Source organism: Equus caballus, chromosome 25, assembly GCF_041296265.1.
Source record: "Equus caballus isolate H_3958 breed thoroughbred chromosome 25, TB-T2T, whole genome shotgun sequence".
NCBI lineage: Eukaryota > Metazoa > Chordata > Mammalia > Perissodactyla > Equidae > Equus > Equus caballus.
The window spans coordinates 13,030,425-13,042,624 of NC_091708.1; the positions used below are offsets into that span (position 1 = coordinate 13,030,425).

The following is a 12,200-nucleotide window of genomic DNA, read 5'->3' on the forward strand; positions in this document are numbered from 1 at the left end:
CTAGCAGCCCATGTCAGCTCTGGTTTTGTAGAGCTAAGGGAAAAGAAAGATCACATTGTCTGCAGCCCACCCTCCCCCTCTAAAAAGCTGAAGTTATATTATGGTCACATTGGAGGACAGTCAGGGAACTTCTAATAAGTGGAACTGTAACTCCCCATTCAATCAGAAGCAGACAAGCAGCATTCCCAACAGTCAGACCCTCCAGTCTACGGAACAGACACTCGCTCATGCGTGCACAGTACTTCACAGCGTACAAAGCACTTCCCCTCCTTTCCCTCATTTAAGCCTCAGTACAGCCCTGCAAGGGGGACAAGACAGCCGTCGCTATCCCATTTACTAAGCACAAAGCTGAAGTCACAGGGACGAAGTGGCTTGCCCAGGGGGCTTATAGGGGAAAAGCAGCAGAGCTAAGATGTGAACCCGGAACCTTCTCCTGACCCCAAATTTGGCCTCCTTTCCTTTACACGGCTCCCTGGTACCCACGCAGGGAGGAGATGAACTCATTCAACCAAAACCAGCTTTACCACCTGGATGGAAAACTGCCTGGCAAGTGCAGCATTTTAAAGTCAAATTTGGGACAGAAGGGTGCAGTGCACTGAGGCCAGGTGGGCTTGTGGCCATGGAGAGTCAGCTGTGCAGGAGGCCAGAGTCCACGCCCATGCCCAGGCGTCACATGCCATCTCCGGGCAGCAGCTGGAGGATAACCCACCCACAATCTCTGAACGTTGAGATGCTGAGATACTCACTGTCACGCCGGTAGATAAACAGCCACTGCGTAAGTCCCCACCCCCACCCCACCACGCCCCTAGCTGTGCCGATGGTCTCAACCCTTGCCCAGGACTCCATAGAAGGCCCCAAGATCCTGCAACTAAAGGGTTAAAGCCTGGCACAGCAGGGAGGGAGTGCTGTCCTAGCAGGTTTCCATTCCAACTGGGTCCCTGTTCCAGTGTATACTTTTTTTTTTTAAGTTGTGGGTCCTTCTAGTTGTCGCATGTGGGACGCCACCTCAGCGTGGCCTGATGAGCAATGCCATGTCCGCCCCAGGATTCGAACTGGTGAAACGCTGGGCCTCTGAAGTGGAGCACGACAACTTAACCACTCAGCCCCCCAGTGCATATATTCTGATTGGTCCATACCCCTGCCATACTGTTTGGGTTTTTTTAAGCTTTATTGAGGCATAACAGATGTTTTTAAAGCTGCATACATTTGAGGAATTGGACGTAGGCATACACTGGTGATACCATCACCACAACCAAGGTAATATACATATCTAACACCTGCAAAAGTTTCCTTGTGCCCCTTTGCTTTCTATGCGTGTGTGGTAAGGACATTTAACATGAGATCCACCCTCTCAACAAATTTTTAAGTGCACAACACTGTACTGTTAACCTCAGGCACTATGTCCTCCAGCAGGTCACTACAACCCATTCATCTTGTATTACTGTCGCTTCATACTCATTGAACAACATACTGGCTGTTAAATATTTTTACATTACTCCATTATGCTAGAGAGGCTGTGGGGAATCTCTTAGTGCTTGTCAATCATTTTGAGTGTGAGGATACTTTTTGAACAGCTATAAATTCCACAGTTCTTGCAATACGCACACATACATGTATGGCACATATATACTTTTTAGTAAACATTGAGAAATTTTATGTCCAAAAAATGACCAAAGCTTCAGTAACATCTTTAAATGAATTTGCATTTTATTTCTCACACAGCTTTACACACATTTGAAATGTAGTCACGTGTATATACGCAAGACGGACAAACTATTTAATCCATAGACAATGCCTAGAGCTCCTACGGACCGGAGCATACTTCGCAGTCTTCACTTCCGTGGAGAAAGAACCACTAATTCAGCCACCTCTTCCCCCTCAGTTCAACAGCTGAAGGAACTGAGGCTGGAGGGACAGTGGACCTGCCCAAACCATTCACTACGTGAAGCTCAAACTCGAAGCAGCTTCATATCCAAGATTCACTGTGTCTAGGGGTGTTACATCAGAGGATGCTGACCAGGTAGAGGACATCTCGGGCAGAGCCACCAGTGACTCTTCCACTACAGGGCAGAAATCATTCACGGAGGCGGCCAGAAGCAGAGACCTACTGTCCTTTCACTGATTGAGGCACTAAGCCTGTTAGAGTCGGGGGAGGAGGGAGTTCCGTAACACAGCTCAGTCTTCAAAGAGAACGCAGGCTGCCATAACTAGAGACCAGGGAGACCAGAGGATCTGTCTTTCTTACTGTCCACTGGAACTTCCTAGAAGAGGTCTCACGGACCCAGGAGGCAAAGGATGCTGTGAGGCAGAGTCGGAAGCAGAGTAACACAGGAATATACTCGGGTACCACCGTGAAAGGTCACAGGTTCTGGGGGAGGAAATCCATCTCGGGTATATGGCCTTGGCCAAGTCTTACTTAACTTTTCAGATCTCAGTTTCTAAATCTGGAAGGTGGGACTGTTGCAGGATTGAGTAAATGAACTAACATATCTATAGCTCCTGTTCAAAGCCTGATACAGGCACGTTGATCAAGACGATTGAAGCTCCTCCGTCCAGCAGAAGTACAGCCTGAAAAGTGGTTTAGCAACAACTGCCTTCTTCCGAACACTGATTCTTTCCAGTCCCTTAACTCATTTTTCCTTCTGTCCCCTTTTCCAGCCCTCTTCTCTTTTCTTCCTTCTTCTCTCCAGTTTTCCCGTATCCAGCACTACTCCAAAGCGGCCTCAAGCTCGGATGGGCCAATGCTGCCAGCCACACCGGCTAAGCTCCACTCGGATTCCTGACGCTTAGAGACTGTGGGATAATAAATGTTGGTTATTTTAAGCCACTAATTTTGGGGTGATATGTTATACAACAATAGATAACAAATATATTATTAGTCATGAGGGAAATGCAAATTAAAGCCACAGTGAGTGACCACTATACACTCACTAAAAAGGGTAAAATTAGACTGAACCCATCAAGTGTTGGTGAGGAGGTAGAGCAATTGGAACGCTCATGGACTGTTAGTGGAAATGAAAGAAATACAGCTACCTTGTGAAAACAGTTTGGCAGTTTCTTAAAAATTTAAACATACACTTACCATCCGACCCAGACAGTCCTCTCTTAGGTGTGTACCTAAGAGAAAGGAAAACATATGTCCACAAAAGGCTTGTCCACAACTCTTCATAGCAGCTTTGCAAATAGCCAAAATGAAACAACCCAAATGTCCACCAAGTGAATGGACAACTGCGATGCATCCATATAACGCAATGCTACTTAGCAAAAAGAGAAACTGACTATTGCTATCACAACATGGATGAGCAACAAAACAGCTATGCTGAGTGAAAGCAGTCAGACGAAAAACTATACACTATATTATTCCATTTATATAAAATTGTATAAAATGCAAACTAGTTTATACTGACATAAGTAGATCAGTGATTGCCTATGGACTGTGGGGGTGATCAATCACAAGTGGTATGAGAAACTTTTAGGGGTGATAGATATGTTAATTATCTTGATTATGGTGCATTGCAAGATGTCTTTGGAAACAACTTGGTAGCACTATATTAACAAGCATAGGGCCAGCTCTGACAGCCTAGTGGGTAAAGTTCAGAGCTCACTGCTTCAGCGGCCCAGGTTCGTTTTCTGGTCACAGAACCACACCCCCTGTCTGTCAGTTGCCATGCTGTGGTGGTGGCTCACTAAAAAGAACTAGAAGGGGGCCTGCCCCGTGGTGCAGTGGTTAAGTGCGCGCATTCCGCTTTGGCAGCCCAGGGTTCGCCGGTTCAGATCCTGGCTGTAGACATGGAGCAGCTTGGCAAGGCCATGCTGTCGTAGGCGTCCCACATATAAAGTAGAGGAAGATGGGCCTGGATGTTAGCTCAGGGCCAGTCTTCCTCAGCAAAAAGAGGAGGATTGGCAGTAGATGTTAGCTCAGGGCTAATCTTCCTCAAAAATAAGTAAATAAACAAATAAAAAAGAATTAGAAGAACTTACAACTAGGATATATAACCATTCACTGGGGCTTTGGGGAGGAAAAGAAAAACAAACCAAAAAACCCCAGGAAGATTGGCAATAGATGTTAGCTCAAGGCAAATCTTTCCCTGCAAAAAAAACACAAAGAAAGAACCATAAAAATGTTTGCAGCCCCATAAATCTCATTCTTAGGGCTTTGTCTTAAGGATATTTCAAAAGAAATAAAAAGCTCTTTATACAAACACACTCAGAGCAGCATCACCCAGATCAAAGATATTGGAAGTTACCTAATTGCCCAGCTACCATGAAAGAGTTAAACCAATACCAGACCATTTCATTCACAATTACAGATGAAAAATAGGAAGTAAGGAGCACCCTGTAGTTATGTATACAGAATAATGCAAATGCCCTGTGTACGAGTCGACAGAACAGTTATACCTATGTAAACAGACATATAAATGTGTAAGAACACAAAGGAGAAAAAAAATAGAACACAGAAAGCCCAATAGATGAATGATAGGTAATTGGCGTATGGCTGACTTTTTTTTTTCCTGTTTTGTCTCCTGTAATGTTATGATGTTTTCATAACAGTTTTTTAAATGTCTCCTTGTTGGTTTTGGCTGAGTCTCCCAAGCTGGCGATTATTCTGAGTCTTGCGTCTGTCAGCCACCAGCATCAGCACCTCAGTGTGGTCAGTCACAAGCCCAACCAGCCTGTCTTCTGTGTCTTCTTCTAAGTCACTGATAAAGTGCTGAACAGAGCCGGGGTGGGGGGCGGTTGTGAAGGACCCTTGCTGGAAATCTTCCATCACTGTTAGTCTGGTTAGGTTCTATCAATACCATAAATGACAGATTCTGGAAACTCAGTTCCCAAGGGAGGAGGAGGGGAGCAGCAAAGCAAACCCGGAGAAGGAGGCGAAGCTGCTTACCTGAGCTTGGTCTTAGTCATTCATCAGGTAAAGCCGATGTCAATCATCTCTGGCCAGCAAATGACCCAAAATCAGAGGCAGTTCCACTAACCAGATACAGGAAATAGTCAGTGGTCTATGGGAGAGTTAGATCTTTGAAAAAGGAAGTGACGGGAGCCTGCAGAGGCATCAGAGGGCGTTAATATGGTTCCTTCAATAGTTAATTACTGGGCCCCTGCTTTACATAAACTAGGCCAGTAAGGGAGAGCTGTGGTCAGAGAGCTGGGGACTACCGAGGTACCCACCCCTCATGGCAGATTCCCTGAGAGCTCTTTCCTCTCCTCCCTCTCACTTCTCTCCATCCCCACAACCCTTGCACACATCCAGGCTTCACAACGGTGATGGCATGGCGTTATTCCACCGACCCAGAACTAAATTCCCACAATCCCTTTGGTCCTACCACCTGGGGCCAGTTTGGCCTGGCCAGGGCTCAGAGAAGACAGAAAGCCACATATACCACCCACCCAGGGTGAGGCCCCGTGAAGAGACTCCAGCACTAGTCTCTCACCTCTTCCCTACTCCTGGATTATGTCCAAACCCACATCAGGAGAGCAAGCTCAGTGCCCTAAGCAGCCCCATGGCCCCTGGAGTCTCACCCCACCGAGTGGTGAGCACATGGACAGCTTCAGGACTGAAGAATATGCACATAGAAGACGTACGTGTGTGTCTGCAGTTAATATTACTAACCTTCAACTCTCTTATGACATTAGTATCATTCCCATTTTATAGATTGAAAAGTTGAGGCTCCGGGTGGCTAAGCAGCCAAAGGTCACTCAGCTAGGAAGAGGCAGAGACTGAAACAGACCCGGGAGTGGGTGACTCTAAGCAGCTGCCTCTCACAGCAGGGCCACATTGTGCCTTGTGCCAGGCCCTGTGCTGATGACAGAAAGCGACACTTCCTGCCACCAAGGAGCTCCCAGAGAAGAAGAGGGACAGTCATATAACCAAATAATTTACACCACAAAACGTGTGACAAATGCCAAAATCCCAACATGTTGGGGCAGGCCCGAGGATGGAGTGTGTGACCTCCTCAGGCCGGTCAGAGAGGACAGCCCAGAAGAGAAGACACTTGAGCTGGGCCGGGAGGGGCATCTTTTCCGGGCTGAGGACATAAACTTACGCTGGAACAGATGGCTTGGCGGGGAGTCCTCCGGAGCCGGGCGCAGGGAAGACCAGGGCAGTAGGGAGGGGTGGGGGCGTCTGCACTGTGCAGAGAGGGCCCTGAACTGCCGCCCAGGGAAAGTGCGCCCCACCTCGCCGATGCGTGACGGGGAGCCATGCGGCCCGTCTGATCAGCAAAGTGGCCCCGTTTGTACGGAGACAGACAGCAGGAAAACCCTGCTGGCAAGGACTGTTTGGAGCCTTCAACGTGTCCCGAAGGCCGAAGGCCGACACAGCGGAAACCTGGGTCCCCTCCCAGGGCCAGGCTCCGCAGAGCAGAGGGAGCGGAGGGCCCTGAGAGGCGCTTGCGCAGAAAGGCGGAGGATCACGACTCCCACCTGCTCCAGCATCGTCCTGGGTCGACGTCTGTCTCTCCTGGCCTCACCACTGTCCACTCCATCCTCCAGGAGGGAAGAGGCTGGTAGGGCAGCCGGGCCCTAGCTGGAGGGTGCCGTTCCCTCACATCCCGCGGCGGGCTGTCGGCGGGAGGGACTCTGGGGAGATCATCCCAGAAAGGGAGGAAGGACACGTGCAGTCCTATTGGTACACAGAGGCCAAAAGACGGTCAGTGAGACCAAGAGAGACACTCCTAGGACCCAAGACAGAGAAAGAGACCCAGAAAAGCCCGAAGGAAAAAGGCCAGAGGAGAGCTGGGCCGCCTGCGCCTGCGGCGGGGCGGGGACGGCGGCGAGAAGTGTCTTCCAGCTCCCAGTGCCATCGCCGGCCTCGGCATCGGGCGCTGAGCAACCAGCCAGCTGGGCTAGGGTCGTCGTCAGGGGACCGGCTGAGGCACCGTGCCAAGCTCTAGCCATTCCCCCATCACCACCCTGCGCCCCTGCCGGGGGCGCCGGGACGGAGCTGCGGGGCGAGGAGGCGTCAGGGATCGGAATCAGAGGCCTGGGCTCCGAGCGAGGCTGGCCTGGGGAGGGGGACAAGTCAGGGTCTCTTCCTGTGCCTCAGGTGGCTGAACTAGAATCCAGTCTCGTGCGTTTCCCCTCTGAGGGGGAAAGGGGCGTAATCCTCGGCCCTGTTGAGATGGGCGTGCAAACCACGAACTCGATGACCTGAAATGAACATCCACAAGCTTCCGTGCACATCCCGGCTTCTCGCAGTCCCAGGGCCACGCGCAGAGCTCGGACCCAGCCCGGGAAACCCGGACGCCCACGATCCCAGAGGGCTGCTGCTGCGCCCACGCCTGAGCCTAACCAACTGCGCCTGCTCGCCCGCCTCCCCCGGCCGCGGCTTCCCCCGAGAGTCCAGCCCGCTCCCGCCGCCCGGCCCGCCTCCGTCTCAGGAAACGAGGATCACGCCTCGGGCTCCCGGTCCTGGACTCGCACGCTCGCTGAGCTCCCGAGAAAGCGTGGGTGCGCTAGACTGGGGGTGGGGGCCAGGCCGAGGCCCTGGCTCAGGCTCGGTCCCGGCTCCGAGCTGCTCCCCTTTCGCCGCCGCGGAGCTCCTGGATGTCCCCACCGGCTCCCGAGCTCCCCGCCGCGGGGACTCGCGGGAGGGTTGGGACTGGGACGGGAAAACGCGACAGGGAAACGCTTCTTCCTCGAGGTGAGCCAAGAGGCTAGCGGTGGGGTGGCGGGAGACCGAAGGCGTCCCTCTCGGCCCCGGTTTCTCCGTCCGGTCCGCGTGGTGATGGTCACGCTCCGTTCAGGGCGTTTAAGTGAACCCATGGCAAGAAAGCCCTCGAAGCCAGGTTGCCCCGACCGAGCTCCGGGGGTCCCCGTGCCGCGCTGAAGAGCAAAAGGAGCAAAAGAAGCCGCACGGCGCGGGCCTGGGAGCCTGGAAACCCCTTGTTCGACCGCGGAAGAACTCTAACAAACCGCTACGTCTTCGAGGGAGGCATCCCATCGCGGCCCACGGGTGCAAGGACTTGAATTTTCCCCACGTCCACGCTCCGCCCTGAACACAATTTAAAAGTCGAAGAGAACGACTACGGGCCCCACTCCATCCTCTCGACTCCCTGGAAGAGGGATGACAGATAGAGGATCCCCCACTTCACAGATGAGAAAACTGAGGCCTAAGAAGGGTAGCGGAGGGTTCGAGGCCGCTGGGTGGATAATGAGCCCGCTGGACTCGGAGCCCCTGCTCCAGTGCGCTGCTGCAGTGTGGGCAGGGCTGTGTGACACGGGACCCCTTTGTGGCAGTGTCTTGCTCTGATGCTCTCTGAAGCCATCCAGTCCACTGACCCAGACTGACTGTCCCAGAGTAACCTAGACAGAGGTCACTATGTTCCCGCTGCACCGGGAGTCTTGGATCTGATTTGCAAGAATGGGGCCTGCAGTTTCCATTGTCACTAGGTAAGGTGAGTGGCCCAGGTCAGGCCTTTAAGCACAAGGGAGAACTCTAGAAAAGGCAGAGAGGGTGCGGGCCAGGAGGTAAGGAGCCGGAAGACCTGAGTTCCCTCTCAGCACTATGCCCCCTCGGCAAGACTTTAAACAGGTCGCTTCTGCAATCCGGGCCTAGTTTCCTTCCAGCTCGAATCTCCAAGATTTCCTTCAGGAGAAGCACTGGCTACTTCTGCCTCTGCATGAAGGGGCATCTGGGTCAAGGCATACGGAGGAGTTTTCCTTGACTCCTTAGATCCCTTCCTTTATATTTACAAAACTTCAGAACTCGGGAAAGCAGCTGCTGGGAAGAGCTGCAGGCGTCTTCCACAGATCGCCAGCACTCCTGCCCTCCCCCGAAAAGAGCATGTAAAATAGCCTTGGGGGGGGGGGGGTGTAGGTTTTTCCAAAGGGGAGACATGCTGGCTGAAGGCAGGCGCAAAGCAGATGGAAATCACCCAGCACCCACCCCTGTCACCAACCACCCCTGCTGGACTTTGGGAGAATGATTTCCAAGGGGCTGGAACCCACTGGGTAGCTTTCAAATGGCTCTCAATGGGGTCTGTTACCCTTACAAACTTTAGGGAGCACCATGCCAGAGAAGAGGGGAAGACGACCAGAGAAAAGAGAGGAAATGCCCTGGTACCCAGGGGATCTTTCTGTAGAGTTTTGATCCAAACGGGTAAACCATCTCAGTTCACTCATTAGATTGTTTGATTCAGATTTTACATCGTGGCTTCATAGAATCTTCAAAGTACAGAATTTTGAAATGTATTATTAGAACAAAGTATTTATGGGATACAATCTTTAGGATCCTTTGTTCGTGAACATGTCAGAATCCTGATGTCAGAAATTCTAATCTCAGGATGCTAACGCTTGGTCTGGTGCACAGGAGTAGTTCGGCAGCAGCAAAGTTGGAAGGAGGAATGGGGATGCTAGAAGAAGGGGCCCACAGACACAAACACTGAGGATCAAGGACTCCTGAGACACGGAGGCTTCTGACCATAGTCACTGGAGCTTAAAAGTAGAGACATATAGCATTCAAGCGTATGCTCACGAATATCATAAGGATTATTAGAATTAGATTCTTTGAGTTACAGAATAGTGGTTTCAGTACTAGCATTTTGGATTTAAGAGGACATTTGTGGATTTATAGAACCCAAATCTTCCGATCGGTCATTTCAGGACAAGAATTCAAATTAAGTAATATATACCTCAGAGCTGCAAAAAGATCTAAAAACTAGAGAAGCTACAGCTTCCAGTAGTGGCATCATATTTTCAGGCGCAAAATCTTAGTCCTAGTATCTTAAAATATGAGAAATACGCTTTTACACTTTGACCAGAAGCTTAAAGTCATAGGAATATAATTACAGTTAAAGAATTTAGACTTCTGGTCATGGAATCTTAGAATTACAAAACCACGTTCTTTAATTTATGCAATCACGTTAGGATAATGGTCCAAAATTTAAAATTTGGAAATCTAATCTCACAATCTTAGAAATACAGAGAACCACAGAACTCCGTATTAAAAGATTACTATGATGTAATCCGATTAAAATAAAAATTTTTAACTTAATTTTTTCCCTTTTGAAAAACATAAGAGGATGAACCCTGGATATTCGCATCTTCGTTACTTCGGAAGAAGGAAGCTGGGAGTTTTGCAGAGCGACTGAAAAGCCCCTCTCCAGCCGTCCGAGCACCCCTCCGCTGAGGAAGGTCGGCATGCGAACGATGCGACTCCTTCCACCTCGGATCGGCGGAGCGAGGACCTGGGCTCCTCGCCCCTCTCTTCCGAAGGCAGTTTGCCCAAAGCTTGGCCCCCGCCCACCGCCACGAAGAGTGCAACTAAACCCCCGCAGGCCGAGCCGCCCGCGCCTGGGCGCCTCGCTCCGCCGCGCCCCGCACCCACAGCCCCGCGGGAAGCGGCGTCTCGGCTGGAGCCTCCGGAGTCGGCACCAAGGTCCGGAATCAGGAGGGAATCACAAGGGGCCCCCCGAGATCCGCACATGCCCTCCGGCCCCCAATTCACAGAGGAGAAAACGGAGGCTCCGCGCGGGACAGGGAGCGGCCCGAAGTCTCCCCAGGAGTGGCCCAGAGCGAACCCAGGCCAGCCGGGCTGCGGCCGCAGGCGGTCTCGGCGAGGCGGGAGTCCCGCCTTCTCCGGGGGCTGGCAGGAAAGGAACTCCGAAACCAAACACCCTGGAAGCAAACGGGTCGGGTCCGCCCGCCCCTTCCCCGGGAAACGCGCCCACCGGGAGTTGGCCGCGCGCGCGCGCGCGCGCACACACACACACACACCTCTGGCAGCCCTCACGCCTTGCTCTGGAAGGGGCTGCTGCTGCCCCAGGAGTCTGGGGGGCCACTTGGAGCCCTCCATGGCCTGCCCGAACTGGAGGAGGGGGTTACGCGAGAGGGCAGAAGCTTAGCCTTCACCCTCTTTCTCCATAAGTGCGCCACTCTCCATCGCACAGAGAGGGGTCCCGTGTCACCCAAAGAGATGGTGGGAGGTGGGGTGCAGCCTTTCCCTAAACATCGGCAACGGAAGGACTCTTGAGATCCAAACCATCCGTAAAGTCGAGGAACCTGGGACCCCAAGAGGAAAAGCGGCGGCCGCGGGCACATAGCGGGGAAGCGCAGTCCTAGAGAGACGCAGGTGTGAGCTCCGCGAAGCGGCGAAGTCGCGGGGGGGCCATAGCAAGTCACCTCCCGCATCGGGCCTAGGAATCGAATGCTGAAAGATGAGGGACTGCGTGCGGAACGGGCAGGCAGCCTTGACTGGGGTTTGAGAATCATCCTGAAAGATGCTGGGAGCCAGTCACCTGGAACGTCTTCTCCCTTCCCTGTCCCACACCCCGAAAGAACCCAGCGCCCCTCAGCCAATTCCCACCCTCTCCCGACAAACAGTGAAGCGAGCCCTTCCCTTCACCTGCGGGTCCCAGCCCTCGGCAGAGGCTGGAAAAGTCCGGAAGCGCTGAGTTCGGGCGCCGAGGTCTCCCGAGACAGTCCCTGGCCTCTTGGGGCCTCAGTCTCCCCGTTGGCGCGCGGAGGAGGCCGGCCCGGGAGATCTCCAAGTGCCCTCCTGGCTCTGACATTGTGGGGCTCCCGCTGCGCCGCCACAGCTGCTCCTACCTGGGGAGGCGCGCCCGGGCCCAGGGGGCGGGCAGTCGGGGGGCGGGAGGGGAACGGGCACCGCCCCGAGCTTCCTGGCGCCTTTAAGGAGGAGAAGCGGGCGGAGGGAGGAGCCGGCCGGGTGTGCGCAGGGGAGCGCCTCGCCAGTGGTCTCGGCGGCTGGAAGCCAACGCTGCGGAGAGGAACGGTCGCCGGCCGCCCCACCTGGCCCGCGCCCCAACCTCGCCGCCCGCGCCTCGCCTGCGCGCCCTGCGCAGCCTGGGCCGCAGGGCCGCGGCCTAGGCGGTCCCCAGCAGAGCGTCCGACGCCTGCACCAACTGCGCTCTCCCCAGGCCTTCGGGCCGCAGCCTCCTCTGCGCGCACGACCTCGACGGTTTTCCTCGGACCAGCCGGGCACCCAGAGCCGCTGCAGTCGCCCCAGCCCCAGGACCGCCTCCAGGCCGCCTGGCACCTGCGCGCCGAGGACCTTTCAGGCCGCGACGGGGGCCTGGTCCCGGTCCCGACGCCGCTGCGGGCGCCTGGCCTCGAGCTCCTGAGCACGAGCGGAGCCGGCGGTGGGCGGGACACTGCCGAGCCTCGGTCGGCCCTGAGCCGGCGCGTAAACCGCGGGCGCCCAGGCTCCAGAACGCCCCTGCCCGGGCAGCCGTGCC

At 53.8% G+C, this 12,200-nt stretch overlaps 1 long non-coding RNA gene across 3 annotated transcripts; it reads right to left on the reverse strand.

Moving 5' to 3' along the window:
• Nucleotides 1–1,689: 1,689 nt before the first annotated feature.
• Nucleotides 1,690–11,577, reverse strand: LOC138920688 (uncharacterized). 3 transcript variants are annotated; one of them, XR_011432340.1, is made up of 5 exons: nt 11,348–11,577; nt 6,427–6,625; nt 4,889–5,003; nt 3,083–3,117; nt 1,690–2,793 (listed from the first exon to the last, which is right to left on the reverse strand). It is a non-coding gene; the product is annotated as an uncharacterized lncRNA (long non-coding RNA). The 3 variants fall into 3 exon arrangements; XR_011432339.1 differs by having other exon boundaries at nt 4,889–5,045; nt 6,048–6,625; nt 11,348–11,572; XR_011432338.1 differs by having other exon boundaries at nt 4,889–5,045; nt 11,348–11,508.
• Nucleotides 11,578–12,200: the final 623 nt, after the last annotated feature.